Raw genomic sequence first — 14,984 nt, 5'->3', positions numbered from 1 at the left:
TGTTACAGAGATAGGAAAGCAAGGATGGAGATGTTACGGAGAGAGCGCAAAGTAAGGCTGGAGATGTTTCAGAGAGGGAAAAGCAAGTCTGGAGATGTTACAGAGACAGGAAAGCAAGTCTGGAGATGTTACGGAGTTGGAATTGAAAGGCTGAAGGTGTTACAGGGATAGGAAAACTAGTCTGGAGATGTTACAGAGATAGGAAAGAAAGGCTAAAAATGTTACAGAGAGAGGAAAGCACGTCTGGAGATGTCACAGAGACAGGACAGCCAGAGCATAAGAAGATAGGAAAGCAAGTCTAAAGATGTTACAGAGATACGAAAACAAGTCTGGAGATAATACAGAGACAGGAAAGCAAGGCTGGTGATGCTACAGAGACAGCAAAGCAAGGCTGGAGATTTTCCGGAGATCGGAAAGCAAGGCTGAATTTGTTCCAGAGATATGAAAACAAGTCTGGAGATATTATAGAGGCAGGAAAGCAAGGCTGGTGATGCTACAAAGACAGACAAGCAAGGCTGGAGATGTTACGGAAAGAGAGGAAAGCAAGGCTGGTGATGTAACAGAGAGAGAAACGCAAGATTGGAGATGTTACAGAGATAGCAAAGCAAGGCTGGTAATTTTACAGAGATACGATAGCATGTCTGGAGATGTCACAGCGATAGGAAAGCACGTTAGGAGAGGTTACAGAGATATGAATGCAATGCTGGCGATTTTACAGACATCGGAAAGCAAGGCTGGAGATGTTATGGAGAGAGAGGAAAGTAAGGCTGGAAATGTTGCAGAGAGGGGAAAGCAAGTCTGGAGCTGTTACAGAGATAGGAAAGCAAGGCTGGAGATGTTGCAGATGGAGGAAAGCAAGTCTGGAGATGTTACAGAGAGAAAGGAAAGCAAGGCTAAAGATTTTATAGAGATAGGAAAACATGTCTGGAGATGTTACAGAGATGGGAAAGCAAGGCTGGAGATGTTACAGAGATAGGAAAACAAATCTGGAGATGTTGAAGTGACAGGGAAGCAAGGCTGGAGATATTTCAGAGAGAGGAAAGCGATGCTAGAGGTGTTACAGAAACAGGAGACCAAGGCTCTCGTATTACAGAGATAGGAAAGCAAGTCTGGCGATGTTAAGGAGAGAGAGGAAAACAATGCTGGAGACGTTAAGAGATAGGAAAGCAAGGCTGGTAATGATGCAGAGATGCGAATGAAAGTCTGGAGATGTTACAGAGATAGGAAGGCACGTCTGGAGAGGTTATAGAGATAGGAAAGCAAGTATGGAGATGCTACAGAGATAGGAAAGCAAGGCTGCAGATCTTACAGAGATAGGAAAGCAAGCCTGGAGTTGTTACAGAGATTAGAAAGCAAGGTTGGAGATGTTACAGGGAAAGAAACGTAAGGCTGGAGACGTTACAGGGAGAGGAAAGCAAGGCCGAAGATGCTACAGAGAGAGAAACGCGAGGCTGGAAATATTACAGAGGCTGGAACGCAAGACTTGAAATGTTACAGAGATAGGAGACCAAGGCTGGAGTTGTTACAGAGATCGGAAAGCAAGCCTGGTGATGTTACTGAGATAGAGAAAAACAATGCTGGAGACGTTAAGAGATAGGAATGCTAGGCTGGAGATGTTACAGAGATAGAAAAAAACCAGGCGAGAGATGTTACAGAGAGAGGAAAGCAAGGCTGGAGATGTTACGCAGAGAGATGATAGCAAGGCAGGAGATGTTACAGAGAGGGGAAAGCAAGGATGAAGATATTACAGAGACAGGAAAGCAAGACTGGAGATGTCGCAGATATAGGGAAGCAATGCTGGAGTTGTTACGGAGAGAGAGGAAAGCAAGACAAGAGATCTTACAGAAATTGCAAAGCAAGGCTGGAGATGTTGCAGACTGAGGAAAGCAATGCTGGAGGTGTTACAGAGATAGGAGACCAAGGCTGGAGTTGTAACAGAGTTAGTAAAGCAAGGCTCTATACATTACAGAGATCGGGAAGCAAGACTGGCGATGTTACTGAAAGAGAGGAAAATAATGCTGGAGACGTTAAGAGATAGGAATGCAAGGCTGGAGAAGTTAGAGAGAGAGAAACGCAAGGCTGGAGATGTTACAGAGATAGGAAAGCAAGGCTGGTAATGTTACAGAGGTATGAAAGAAAGTCTGGAGATGTTACAGAGATAGGAGAGCAGGTCTGGAGAGGTTATAGAGACAGGAATGCAAGGCTGGAGATGTTACAGAGATAGGAAAGCAAGGCTGGAGATGTCACAGAGAGAGGAAAGCATGGCCGAAGATGCTACAGAGATAGGAAAGAAAGCCTGGAGTTGTAACAGAGATAGGAAAGCAATGTTGGAGATGTTACAGAGATAGGAAAGCAAGGATGGAGATATTACAGAGAGAGATGAGAGCAAGGCTCGAGACCTTACAGGGAGCGGAAAGCAAGCCTGGAGATCTCATAGTGATAAGAAGGCAAGGCTGGAGATGTTGCAGAGATAAAAAGACAGGGCGGAGCGGTTAAGGAGGTAGGCAAGCAAGCCTGGAGTTGTTACAGAGATTGGAAAGAAAGGTTGGAGATGTTACAGAGAGAGAAACGAAAGGCTGGAGATATTACAGAGAGAGGAAAGCAAGTCTGCAGATGTTAGACAGATAGGAAAGCAACGCTGGTAATGTTCCAAAGATACGAAAGTAAGTCTGGAGGTGTTACAGCGCTAGGAAAGAACGTCTGGAGAGGTGACAGAGATAGGAAAGCCAGGCTGGAGATGTTACGGAGAGAGGAAAACAAGGCTGGTGATGTTACGGAGGGAGAGGAAAGCAAGGCTGGAGATGTTACAGAGATAGGAAAGCAAGGCTGGAGATGTTACAGAGATGCGAAAGCAAGACTGGAGATTTCACGGAGAGAGAGGAAAGCCAGGCTGGAGAGGTTTCAGAGAGGGGAAAGCATGTCAGGAGACCTTTCAGGGATAGGAAAGAAAGGCTGGAGATGTTGCAGACAGGGAAAAGCAAGGCTGGAGGTGTAACAGAGATAGGAGAGCAAGGCTGGAGTTGTTACAGAGATAGGAAAGCACAATCTAGATGTTACAGAGATCGGAAAGCAAGGCTGGAGATGTTACGTATGGAGAGGAAAACAATGCTGGAGACGTTAAAGAGATAGGAAAGCAAGGCTGGAGATGTTACAGAGATAGGAAAACAAGTCTGGCAATGTTACAGAGATAAGAAAGCAAGACTGGAGATTTCACGGAGTGAGAGGAAAGTCACGCTGGAGCGGTTACAGAGAGGGAAAAGCATGTCAGGAGATCTTACAAAGATTAGGAAGCAAGGGTGGAGATGTTGCAGATAGTGAAAACTGCTACAGAGACAGGAAAACAAGACTGGTCATGTTAAGGAGAGAGAGGAAAACAAAGTTGGAGACGTTACAGACACAGTAAATCAACGCTGGAGATGGTACAGAGAGAGAAAGGCAGGGCTGCAGATGTTACAGAGAGAAACGCTAGGCTGGAAATAGTACCGAGACTGGAAAGCAAGACTGGAGATGTTACAGAGATAGGAAAGCAAGGCTGGAGAAGTTACGGAGAGAGACGAAAGAAAGGCTGGAGATGTTTCCGAGAGTGGAAAGTATGTCAGGAGATCTTACAGAGATTGGAAAGCAAGTCTGGAGAAGTTACGGAAAGAGAGGAACCAAGGCTGGAGCTGTCACAGAGAGAGAAACGTAAGTCTGGAGATAGTACAGAGATAAGAATGCAAAGCTGGACATTTTACAGAGATAGGAAAAGACATCTGGAGAGAGAGGAAAGAAGGCTGGAGATGATACAGAGAAGGGAAAGCAAGTCTGGAGGTGTTGCAAAGATCGGAAAGCAAGGCTGGAGATGTTAAAGAGACAGGAAAGCAAGTCTGGAGATTTTACAGAGAGAGAAAGGTAAGGCTGGAGATGTAAAGGAGAGAGAGAAATGCTAGCCTGGAGATGTTATAGAGATAGAAAACCAAGTCTGGAGATGTTTTAGAGAGAGAAAAACAAGGCTGGAGATGTAAAGGAGAGAGAGACATGCAAGCCTGGAGATGTTACAGAGAGGGGAATGCAAGTCTGGAGATGTCACAGAGATAGCAAAGCAAGTCTGGAGATATTACAGAAATAGAAAAGCAAGGCGAGAGGTGTTACAGAGAGGGGAAAGCAAGTCAGGAGATGTTACAGAGATCGTAAAGCAAGGCTGGAGATGTTGCAGAAAGAGGAAAGCAAGGCTGGAGATGCTACGAAGAGAGAGGAAAGCAATGCTGGAGACGTTTCAGAGATAGGAAAGCTAGGGCTGGAGATGTTACAGAGATCGTAAAGCAAGGCTGGAGATGTTGCAGAAAGAGGAAAGCAAGGCTGGAGATGCTACGAAGAGAGAGGAAAGCAATGCTGGAGACGTTTCAGAGATAGGAAAGCTAGGGCTGGAGATGTTACAGAGATAAGAAAGCAAGGCTGGAGATGTTACAGAGAGATAAACCCAAGGCTGAAGCTATTAGAGAGATAGGAAAGCAAGACTAGTAATGTTGCAGAGAAACGAAAGCAAGTCTGGAGATGTTACAGAGAGAGGAAAGCAAGTCTGGAGTTGCTGCAGAGATAAGAAAGCAAGGCTGGAGATGTTACAGAGATAGAAAAGCAAGTCTGGAGATGTTACGGAGATAGAAACGCAAGGCTGCCGATGAAACAGACATAAGAAAACAATCCTGGAAATGTTACAGAGATAGGGAAGCAAGGCTGGAGATGTTATGGAGAGAGAGAAAAGCAAGGCTGGAATTGTTTCAGAGAGTGGAAAGGATGTCAGGAGATCTTACAGAGATTGGAAAGCAAGGCTGGAGATGTTGCAGATAGAGAAAAGCAAGGCTGGAGATGTTATAGGGATAGGAAAGCAACGCTGGAGATGTTACAGAGATAGGAAAGCAACGCTGGAGATATTACAGACACAGGAAGGCAAGACTGGAGATGTTGCAGAGATTTGAAAGCACGTCTGGAGATGTTACGCAGAGAGAGAAAAGCAAGGCTGGAGATGTTACAGAGGTAGGAAAGCAAGGCTGGGGATTTTAGAGAGAGAGGAAAGCAAGGCCGAAGAGTCTACAGATATAGTAAAGCAAGGCTGGAGTTGTTACAGAGATAGCAAACGAAGGTTGGAGATGTTACAGGGATAGGAACGTAAGGCTGGAGACTTTACAGGGAGAGGAAAGCAAGGCTGGAGATGTTACAGTGATAGGAAAGCAAGGCTAGAGATGTTACAGAGATACGAAAACAAGTCTCGAGTTGTTACTGAGACAGGAAAGCAAGGCCGTAGATGTTACAGAGATAGGGAAACAGGGCTGGAGATGTAAACGAGATAGGAAAGCAAGGCTGGAGATGTTAGGGAGAGAAAGGAAACCAAGGCTGGAGATGTTACAGATCGTTGAAAGCAAGTCAAGAGATTAGATTAGATTACTTACAGTGTAGAAACAGGCCCTTCTGCCCAACATGTCCACACCGCCCCGCCGAAGCGCAACCCACCCATACCCCTACATGTACCCCTTACCTAATACTACGGGCAATTTAGCGTGGCCAATTCACCTGACCTGCACATCTTTGTGATTGTGGGAGGAAACCGGAGCACCCGGAGGAAACCCACGCAGACACGGGGAGAACGTGCAAACTCCACACAGTCAGTCGCCTGAGGCGGGAACTGAACCCGGGTCTCTGGCGCTGTGAGGCAGCAGTGCGAACCACTGTGCCACCGTGCCGCCCACAATGTTACAGAGATTGGAAATCATGGCTGGAGATTTTGCCAACAGTGGAAAGCAAGGCTGGAGATGTAACGGAGAGAGAGGAAAGCAATGCTGGAGACGTTACACACATACGAGAGCAAGGTTGCAGATGTAACAGAGATAGGACAGCTAGGCTGGAGATGTTACAGAGAGAGGAACGCAATGCCGAAGTGGCTACAGAGGCAGGATGGTTACAGGGACCGGAATGTAATGCCTGAGACGTTACAGGGAGAGGAAAGCAAGCCTGGCGATGTTATAGAGACAGGAATCCAAGGCTGGAGATGGTACAGAGATAGGAACGCAAGGCTCTAGATGTTACAGAAATCGGAAAACAAGGCTGGAGATGTAACGAAGATAGGAATGCAAGGCTGGAGATGTTACAGCGATCGGAAAGCTAGGCTGGGGATGTTACAGAGAGGGGAAAGCAAGTCTGGAGATGTCACTGGGAGAGGAAAGCAAGGCTCAAGATGCTACAGAGATAGGAAAACAAGTTTGGAGATGTTACAGCGCTCGGAACCTAAGGCTGGAGACGTTTCAGGGAGAGGAAAGCAAGCCTAGAGACATTACAATGATAGGAAAGCAAGGCTGGAGATGTCACAGAGATTGTAAACCAATGGTGGAGATTTAACAGATAGAGGAGGGCAACGCTGGCGAATTTACAGAAATAGAAATGCAAGGCTGGAGATATTACAGAGACAGGAAAGCAAGGCTAGAGATGTTACAGAGATACTAAAACAAGCCTTGAGTTGTTTCAGAGATAGGAAAGCAAGGCTGGAGCTGTTACAGAGATAGGAAAGCAGGGCTGGAGATGTTCCAGAGAGGGGAAAGCAAGTCTGGAGATGTTACAGAGACAGGAAAGCGAGGCTGGAGATGTTACAGAGAGAGAAAAGCAAGGCTGGAGAGGTAAAGGAGAGAGAGAAATGCAAGCCTGGAGATGTTACAGAGAGGAGATTGCAAGTCTGGAGATGTCACAGAGATATAAAAGCAAGTCAGGAGATGTTACAGAGATTGGAAAGCAAGGCTGGACATGGTACAGAGATAGGAACGCAAGGATCTAGATGTTACAGAGATCGGAAAGCAAGGCTGGAGATGTAACAAAGATAGGAAAGCAAGGCTGGTAATGTTACAGAGATACGGAAGCATGTCTGCAGATGTTACAGTGATAGGAATGCAAGTCTGGAGATGTTACAGAGGTAGGAACGCGAGGCAGGAGATGCTACAGAGGGGAAAGCAAGTCGGGAGATGTCACTGAGAGAGGATAGCAAGGCCCAAGATGCTACAGAGATAGGAAAGCAAGGTTGGAGATGTTACAGCGCTAGGAACCGAAGGCTGGAGACGTTACAGGGAGAGGAAAGCAAGCCTGGAGACATTACAGTGATAGGAAAGCAAGGCTGGTGATGTTACAGTGATAGGAAAGCAAGGCTGGAGATGTTACAGATAGAGGAGAACAACGCTGGCGATTTTACAGAGATAGGAATGCAAGGCTAGATATATTGCAGAGATAGGACAGCAAGGCTGGAGATGTCACAGAGAGAGGGAAGCAAGGTTGGAGATGTTACAGGGATAGGAACATAAGGCTGGAGAAGTTACAAGGCGAGGAAAGCAAGCCTGGAGACGTTACAATGATTGGAAAGCAAGGGTGGAGATGTTATAGAGATTGGAAAGCAAAGTTGGAGATGTTACAGAGATAGGACAGCAAGGCTGGAGATGTTACAGTGAGAGGAAAGCAAGGACGAAGATGCTACAGAGGTAGAAAAGCAAGGCACAACATGACATAGAGATTGGAAAGCAATGCTAGAGATGTTACAGAGATAGGAATGCAAGGCTGTAGGTGTTACAGAGAGGGGAAAGCAAGTCTGGAGATGTTGCAGAGATAGGAAAGCAAGACTGGAGATGCTACAGATAGAGGAGAACAACGCTGGCGATTTTACAGAGATAGGAATGCAAGGCTGGATATATTGCAGAGATAGGACAGCAAGGCTGGAGATGTCACAGAGAGAGGGAAGCAAGGTTGGAGATGTTACAGGGATAGGAACATAAGGCTGGAGAAGTTACAATGATTGGAAAGCAAGGTTGGAGATGTTACAGAGATAGGACAGCAAGGCTGGAGATGTTACAGTGAGAGGAAAGCAAGGACGAAGATGCTACAGAGGTAGAAAAGCAAGGCACAACATGACATAGAGATTGGAAAGCAACGCTAGAGATGTTACAGAGATAGGAATGCAAGACTGGTAATGTTACAGAGGTACGAATGCAAGGCTGTAGGTGTTACAGAGAGGGGAAAGCAAGTCTGGAGATGTTGCAGAGATAGGAAAGCAAGACTGGAGGTGTTGCAGAGATAGGACAGCAAGGCTGGAGATGTCACAGAGAGAGGGAAGTAAGGCCGAAGATGCCACAGAGATATGAAAGCAAGGTTGGGGATGTCACAGGGATAGAAACGTAAGGCTGGAGACGTTACAAGGAGAGGAAAGCAAGCCTGGAGACGTTACAGTGATAGGAATGCATGGCTGGAGATCTTATAGAGATTGGAAAGCAAGGCTAGTAATGTTACTGAGATACGAAAGCAAGTCTGGAGCTGTTAGAGAGATAGGAAAGCAAGGCTGGAGATGTTAATGAGATACGAAAGCAAGTTTGGAGATGTTACAGCGAAAGGAATACAAGGCTGGTGATATTACAAAGGCGGGATATCATGGCTGGAGATGTTACAGAAATAGGAATGCAAGGCTGCAGATGTTACAGAGAGTGAATCGCAATTCTGAAGAAATTATAGACAGGAAAACAAAACTCTAGATGTTGCAGAGATAGGAAAGCAAAGCTGGTACTGTTATAGAGATAGGAAAGCAAGTCTGGAGATGTTGCAGGGATAGGAATTCAAGGCTGGAGATGTTACAGAGAGGGGGTATCAACATGAAGATGTCACTGAGAGAGGAGAAAGCAAGATGTTCCAGAGATTGGAAATCAAGTCTGGAGATTTTGCAGACAGAGGAAAGCAAGGCTGGATGTGTTACAGAGATAGAAGAGCAAGGCTGGATTTGTTACAGAGAGAGGAAAGCAAGGCTCCAGATGTTAAAGAGATCGGAACGCAAGGCTGGAGATGTAACAGATAGAGAGGAAAGCAATGCTGGAGGCGTTACAGAGATAGGAAATCAAGGTTGCAGATGTTACAGAGATAGGAAAGAAAGGCTGGAGTTGTTACAGAGAGAGAAACGCAAGGCTGGAGATATTACAGAGACAGGAAAGCATGAACGGGGATGTTACATAGATAGGAAAGCAAGGCTAGTAATGTTACAGAGATACGGTAAAAGTCTGGAAATGTTACTGAGATAGGATAGGACTTCTGGAGATGTTATGGGGAGAGAGAGGAAATCAAGGCTGGAGATGTTACAGAGAGGGGAAAGCAAGTCTGGAGATGTCACTGAGAGAAGAAGGCAAGGCCGAAGATTTTACAGAGGTCGGAAAGCAAGGTTGGAGATGTTACAGGGCTAGGAACGTAAGGCTGGAGACGTTACAGGGAGAGGATAACAAGCCTGGAGGAGTTACATTGTTAGGAAAGCAAGGATGGAGATGTTACAGAGATAGGAAAGCAAGGCTGGAGATGCTATAGAGATTGGAAAGCAAGGCTGGAGATGTTCCAGATAGAGTAGAGCAACGCTGGCGATGTTACACAGATAGGAATGCAAGGCTGGAGATATTACAGAGACAGGAAAGCAAGGCTAGAAATGTTACAGAGATAGGAAAGCAAGACTGCTATTAGTACAGAGATACGAACGCAAGTCGGGAGATGTTACAGAGATAGGAATGCAAGGCTGGAGATGTTACTGAGATGGGAAAACACGTCTGCAGGGGTTACAGAGATAGGAAAGCAAGGCTGGAGATGGTACAGAGATAGGAAAGCAAGGCTCTAGATGATACAAAGATAGGTATGCAAGGCTGGAGATGTTACAGAGATAGGAAAGCAAGGCTGGAGATGTTACAGAGATAGGAAAGCAAGACTGGAGATGTTACAGAGAGGGGAAAGCAAGTCTGCAGATCTTACAGAGATAGGAATGCAAGGCTGGAGATGTTACAGAGATAGGAAATCAAGTCTGGAGATGTTACAGAGATAGGAAAGCAGGTCTGGGGATGTTACACAGATAGGACAGCAAGGCTGGAGATGTCACAGAGAAAGGGAAGCAACGCCGAAGATGCTACAGAGATAGTCAAGCAAGGTTGGAGATGTTACAGGGAAAGGAACATAAGGCTGGAGACATTACAAGGAGAGGACAGCAAGCCTGGAGACGTTACAGTGATAGTAAAGGAAGGCTGGAGATGTTGTAGAGATACGAAAGCAAGTCTGGAGATGTTAAATAGATAGGAAAGCTTGGCTGGAGATGTTACAGAGACAGGAAAGCAAGGCTGGTAATGTTACAGAGAGCGGAATGCAAGTCTAGAGATGTTACAGAGATAAGAATGCAAGGCTGGAGATATTACAGACACGGGATATGAAGGCTGGAGATGTTACCGACATAGGAATGCATAGCTGGAGATGTCACAGAGAGAGGAATGCGAGGCCGGAGATGTTACAGAGAGAGAATCGCAATTCTGGAGATATTACAGAGACAGGAAAACAAGACTATAGAACATACAGAGATAGGACAGCAAAGCTGGTAATGTTATAGAGATAGGAACACAAGTCTGGAGATTTTACAGGGATAGGAATGCAAGGCTGGAGATGTTACAGAGAGCGGATAGCAAACAAGGAGATGTCACTGAGAGAGGAGAAAGCAAGTCAAGAGATGTCACAGAGATTGGAAATCATGGCTGGAGATGTTACAGAGATATGAATGCATGGCTGGAGATGTTACAGGGATAGGAACGTAAGGCTGGAGACGTTACAGTGATAGGAAAGCAAGGTTGATAATGTTACAGAGATACGAAAGCAAGACTGGTAATCTTACTGAGAGAGGAATACAAGTCTGGAGATGTTACAGAGAAACGAATGCAAGGCTGGTGATATTACAAAGACGGGATATCATGGCTGGAGATGTTACAGAGATAGGAATGCAAGGCTGGAGATGTTACAGAGAGCGGATAGCAAACAAGGAGATGTCACTGAGAGAGGAGAAAGCAAGTCAAGAGATGTCACAGAGATTGGAAATCATGGCTGGAGATGTTACAGAGATAGGAAAGCAAGGCTGGAGATGTTACAGGGAGGGGAAAGCAAGTCTGGACATGTTACAGGGATAGGAGCGGCAGGCTTGAGACGTTACAGAGATATGAAAGCAAGGCTCTAGATTTCACAGAGATAGGAAAGCAAAGCTGGAGATGGTAAAGAGACAGGAAAGCAAGGCTGGAGATGTTACAGCGATAGGAAAGCAAGGCTGAAGATGTTACGGCGATAGGAAAGCAAGGCTGGAGATGTTATAGAAATTGGAATGCAAGGCTGGTAATGTTACAGAGATAGGAATGCAAGGCTGGAGATATTACAGAGACCGGATAACAAGGCTGGAGATGTTACAGAGATAGGAATGCATGGCTGGAGATGTTACGGAGATACGAAAGCAAGGCTGGTAATGTTACAGAGAAAGGAATGCAAGTCTGGATATGTTACAGAGATAGGAATGCAAGGCTGGAGATGTTACAAAGACGGGATATCAAGGCTGGAGATGTTACAGAGATATGAATGCATGGCTGGAGATGTCACAGAGATAGGAAAGCAAGGCTGGAATTGTCACAGAGAGAGGGAAGCAAGGTTGGAGATGTTACAGGGATAGGAACGTAAGGCTGGAGACGTTACAGTGATAGGAAAGCAAGGCTGATAATGTTACAGAGATACGAAAGAAAGGCTGGTAATCTTACTGAGGGAGGAATACAAGTCTGGAGATGTTACAGAGAAAGGAATGCAAGGCTGGTGATATTACAAAGACGGGGTATCATGGCTGGAGATGTTACAGAGGTAGGAAAGCAAGGCTGGAGATGTTACAGAGAGAGACTCGCAATTCTGGAGAAATTGCAGAGACAGGAAAACAAAACTCGAGATGTTGCAGAGATAGGAAAACAAAGCTGGTACTGTTACACAGATAGGAAAGCAAGTCTGGAGATGTTACAGAGAGGGGAAAGCAAACACGGAGATGTCACTGATAGAGGAAAGATCAAGTCAAGAGATGTTCCAGAGATTGGAAATCATGGCTGGATGTGTTACAGAGACAGAAGAGCAAGGCTGGATTTGTTACAGAGAGAGGAAAGCAAGGCTCTAGATGTTAAAGAGATCGGAAAGCAAGGCTGGAGATGTAACAGAGAGAGAGGTAAGCAATGCTGGAGACGTCACAGAGATAGAAAATCAAGGCTGCAGATGTTACAGAGTTAGGAAAGCAAGGCTGGGGATGTTACAGAGAGAGAAACGCGACGCTGGAGATATTACAGAGGCAGGAAAGTAAGAACGGAGATGTTACATAGATAGGAAAGCAAGGCTAGTAATGTTACAGAGATACAAAAAAGTCTGGAAATGTTACTGAGATAGGATAAGACGTCTAGAGATTTTACGGAGAGAGAGGAAACCAAGGCTGGAGATATTACAGAGAGGGGAAAGCAAGTATGGAGGTGTTACAGAGATAGGAAAGCAAGGCTCTAGATGATACAGAGATAGGAATGCAAGGCTCTAGATGATACAGAGATAGGAATGCAAGGCTGGAGATGTTACAGGGATAGTAAATCTAGACTGGAGATATTACAGAGAGGGGAAAACAAGTCAGGAGGTGTCACTGAGAGAGGAATGCAAGGGATAAGATGCTACAGAGGTCGGAAAGCAAGTTTGGAGATGTTGCAGGGCTAGGAACGTAAGGCGGGAGACGTTACAGGGAGAAGATAATAATCCTGGAGGAGTTACAGTGATAGGAAAGCAAGGATGGAGATGTCACTGAGAGACGAAAGCAAGCCTGGAGACATTACCGTAATAGAAAAGCAAGGCTGGAGATGATACCAAGATAGCAAAGCAAGGTGGGATATGTCATCAAGATTGGAAAGCAAGTCTGGAGATGTTCCAGATAGAGTAGAGAAAAGCTGGCGATGTTACACAGATAGGAATGCAAGGCTGGAAATATTAAAAAGACAGGAAAGCAAGGTTAGAAATGTTACAGAGATAGGAAAGCAAGACTGGTAATAGTACAGAGATACGAAAGCAAATCTGGAGATTTTACAGAGATAGGAATGCAAGGCTGGAGATGTTACAGAGAGGGGAAATCAAGTCTGGAGATGTTACAGAGATAGGAAAGCAAGGCTGGAGATGTTACAGAGATAGAAAAGCAAGGCTGGAGGTGTTGCAGAGATAGGACAGCCAGGCTGGAGATGTCACAGAGAGAGGGAAGCAAGGCTGAAGATGCTACAGAGATAGGTAAGCAAGGTTGGAGATGTTACAGGGAAAGGAATGTAAGGCTGGAGACATTACAAGGAGAGGAAAGCAAGCCTGGAGACGTTACAGTGATAGGAAAGCAATGCTGGAGATGTTATAGAGATTGCAAAGCAAGGCTGGAGATATTACAGAGACGGGATATCAAAGCTGGAGATGTTACAGAGATAGGAATGCGAGGCTGGAGATGTTACAGAGAGGGGAAAGCAAGTCTGGAGATGTCACAGAAAGAGGAAACCAAGGCCGCAGATGCGACAGAGACAGGAAAGCAAAGGCAGAATATATTACGGGGCGAGGAACGTAAGGCTGGAGATGTTACAGGGAGAGGAAAACAAACCTGGAGGCGTTGCAGTGATAGGAAAGCAAAGCTGGAGATGTTATAGAGATTGGAAAGCAAGGCTGGAGATGTTATAGATAGAGGAAAGCAAGTCTGGAAATGTTACAGAGATAGGAATGCAAGGCTGGAGAAATTACAGAGATAGGAAAGCAAGGCTGGTAATGTTACAGAGATCCGAAAGCAAGTCTCGAGATGTTACAGCAATAGGAAATCAACGCGGGAGATGTTACAGAGAGGGGAATGCAAGGCTAGAGATGTCACAGACAGAGGAAAGCAAGGCCGTAGATGCTTCAGAGATAGGAAAGCAAGGTTGGCGATGTTACAGGGAAAGGAACGTAAGGCTGGAGACGTTACACAGATAGGAAAGCAAGGTTCTAGATTTCACATAGATAGTAAAGCATAGCTGGAGATGTTACAGAGATAGGAAAAGATGTCTGGAGATGATACAGAGACAGGAAACCAAGTCTGGAGATGTTACAGACATAGGAAAGTGCGGCTGGTAATGTTACAGAGAGTGAATAGCAAAGCTGTAGACATTACTGAGACAGAAAAGCAAGGCTGGAGATGTTACAGACATAGGAAAGCATTCTAGTAATGTTACAGAGATTGGAAGGCAAGGCTGGAGATGTTACAGTAAGGGGAAAGTTAGTCAGGAGATGTTAACGAGATAGGAAATCAAGTCTGGAGAGGACACAGAGATAGGAAATCAAGGCTGGAGATGTTAAAGAGACAGGAATGCAGGGCCTGAGATGTTATAGAGATACGAAAGCAAGTCTGGAGATGTTACAGAGAGAGGAATGCAAGGCTGGAGATGTTACAGAGATAGGAAATCAAGGCTGGAGATGTTAAAGAGACAGGAATGCAGGGCCTGAGATGTTATAGAGATACGAAAGCAAGTCTGGAGATGTTACAGAGAGAGGAATGCAAGGCTGGAGAAGTTACAGAGATAGGAAATCAAGGCTGAAGATGTTACGGTAAGAGAGAAAAGCTAGGCTGAAGATATTACACAGAGCTGAAAGCAAAGCTGGAGACTTTACAGAGATAGGACAGCAAGGCTGGATGTGCTTCAGAGAGTGAAACAAGTCTGGAGATGTTACAGAGAGAGGAAAGCAAGTCTGGAGATGTTACAGAGATAGAAAAGTACGGCTGGAGATGTTACAGAGAGAGGAAAGCAAGTCCGGCAATGTTACAGAGACAGTAACGCAAGTTTGGAGATATTACAGAGAGGGGAAAGCAAATCTGGAGATGTTACAGAGATCGGAAAGCAACGCTAGAGATGTCAGAGAGAGGAAAGCAAGTCTGAAGATGCTACAGAGATAGGAAAGCACGATTGGAGTTGTTACAGGGATAGGATCGTAAGGCTGGAGACCTTACAGGGAGAGGAAAGCAAACCTGAAGATGTTACAGTGACAAGAAAGCAAGGCTGGAGATATTGCAGAGACAGTAAAGCAAGGCTGGTAAAGTTACAGAGATACGAATGCAAGTCTGGAGATGATACAGAGACAGGAAAGCAAGTCTGGAG

The sequence above is a fragment of the Chiloscyllium plagiosum genome, unplaced genomic scaffold (genome assembly GCF_037043375.1).
Source record: "Chiloscyllium plagiosum isolate Xiang-an unplaced genomic scaffold, Cpla_swu_hap1 HiC_scaffold_14, whole genome shotgun sequence".
Classification (NCBI taxonomy): Eukaryota; Metazoa; Chordata; class Chondrichthyes; order Orectolobiformes; family Hemiscylliidae; genus Chiloscyllium; species Chiloscyllium plagiosum.
This window is presented reverse-complemented; position numbering follows the sequence as displayed.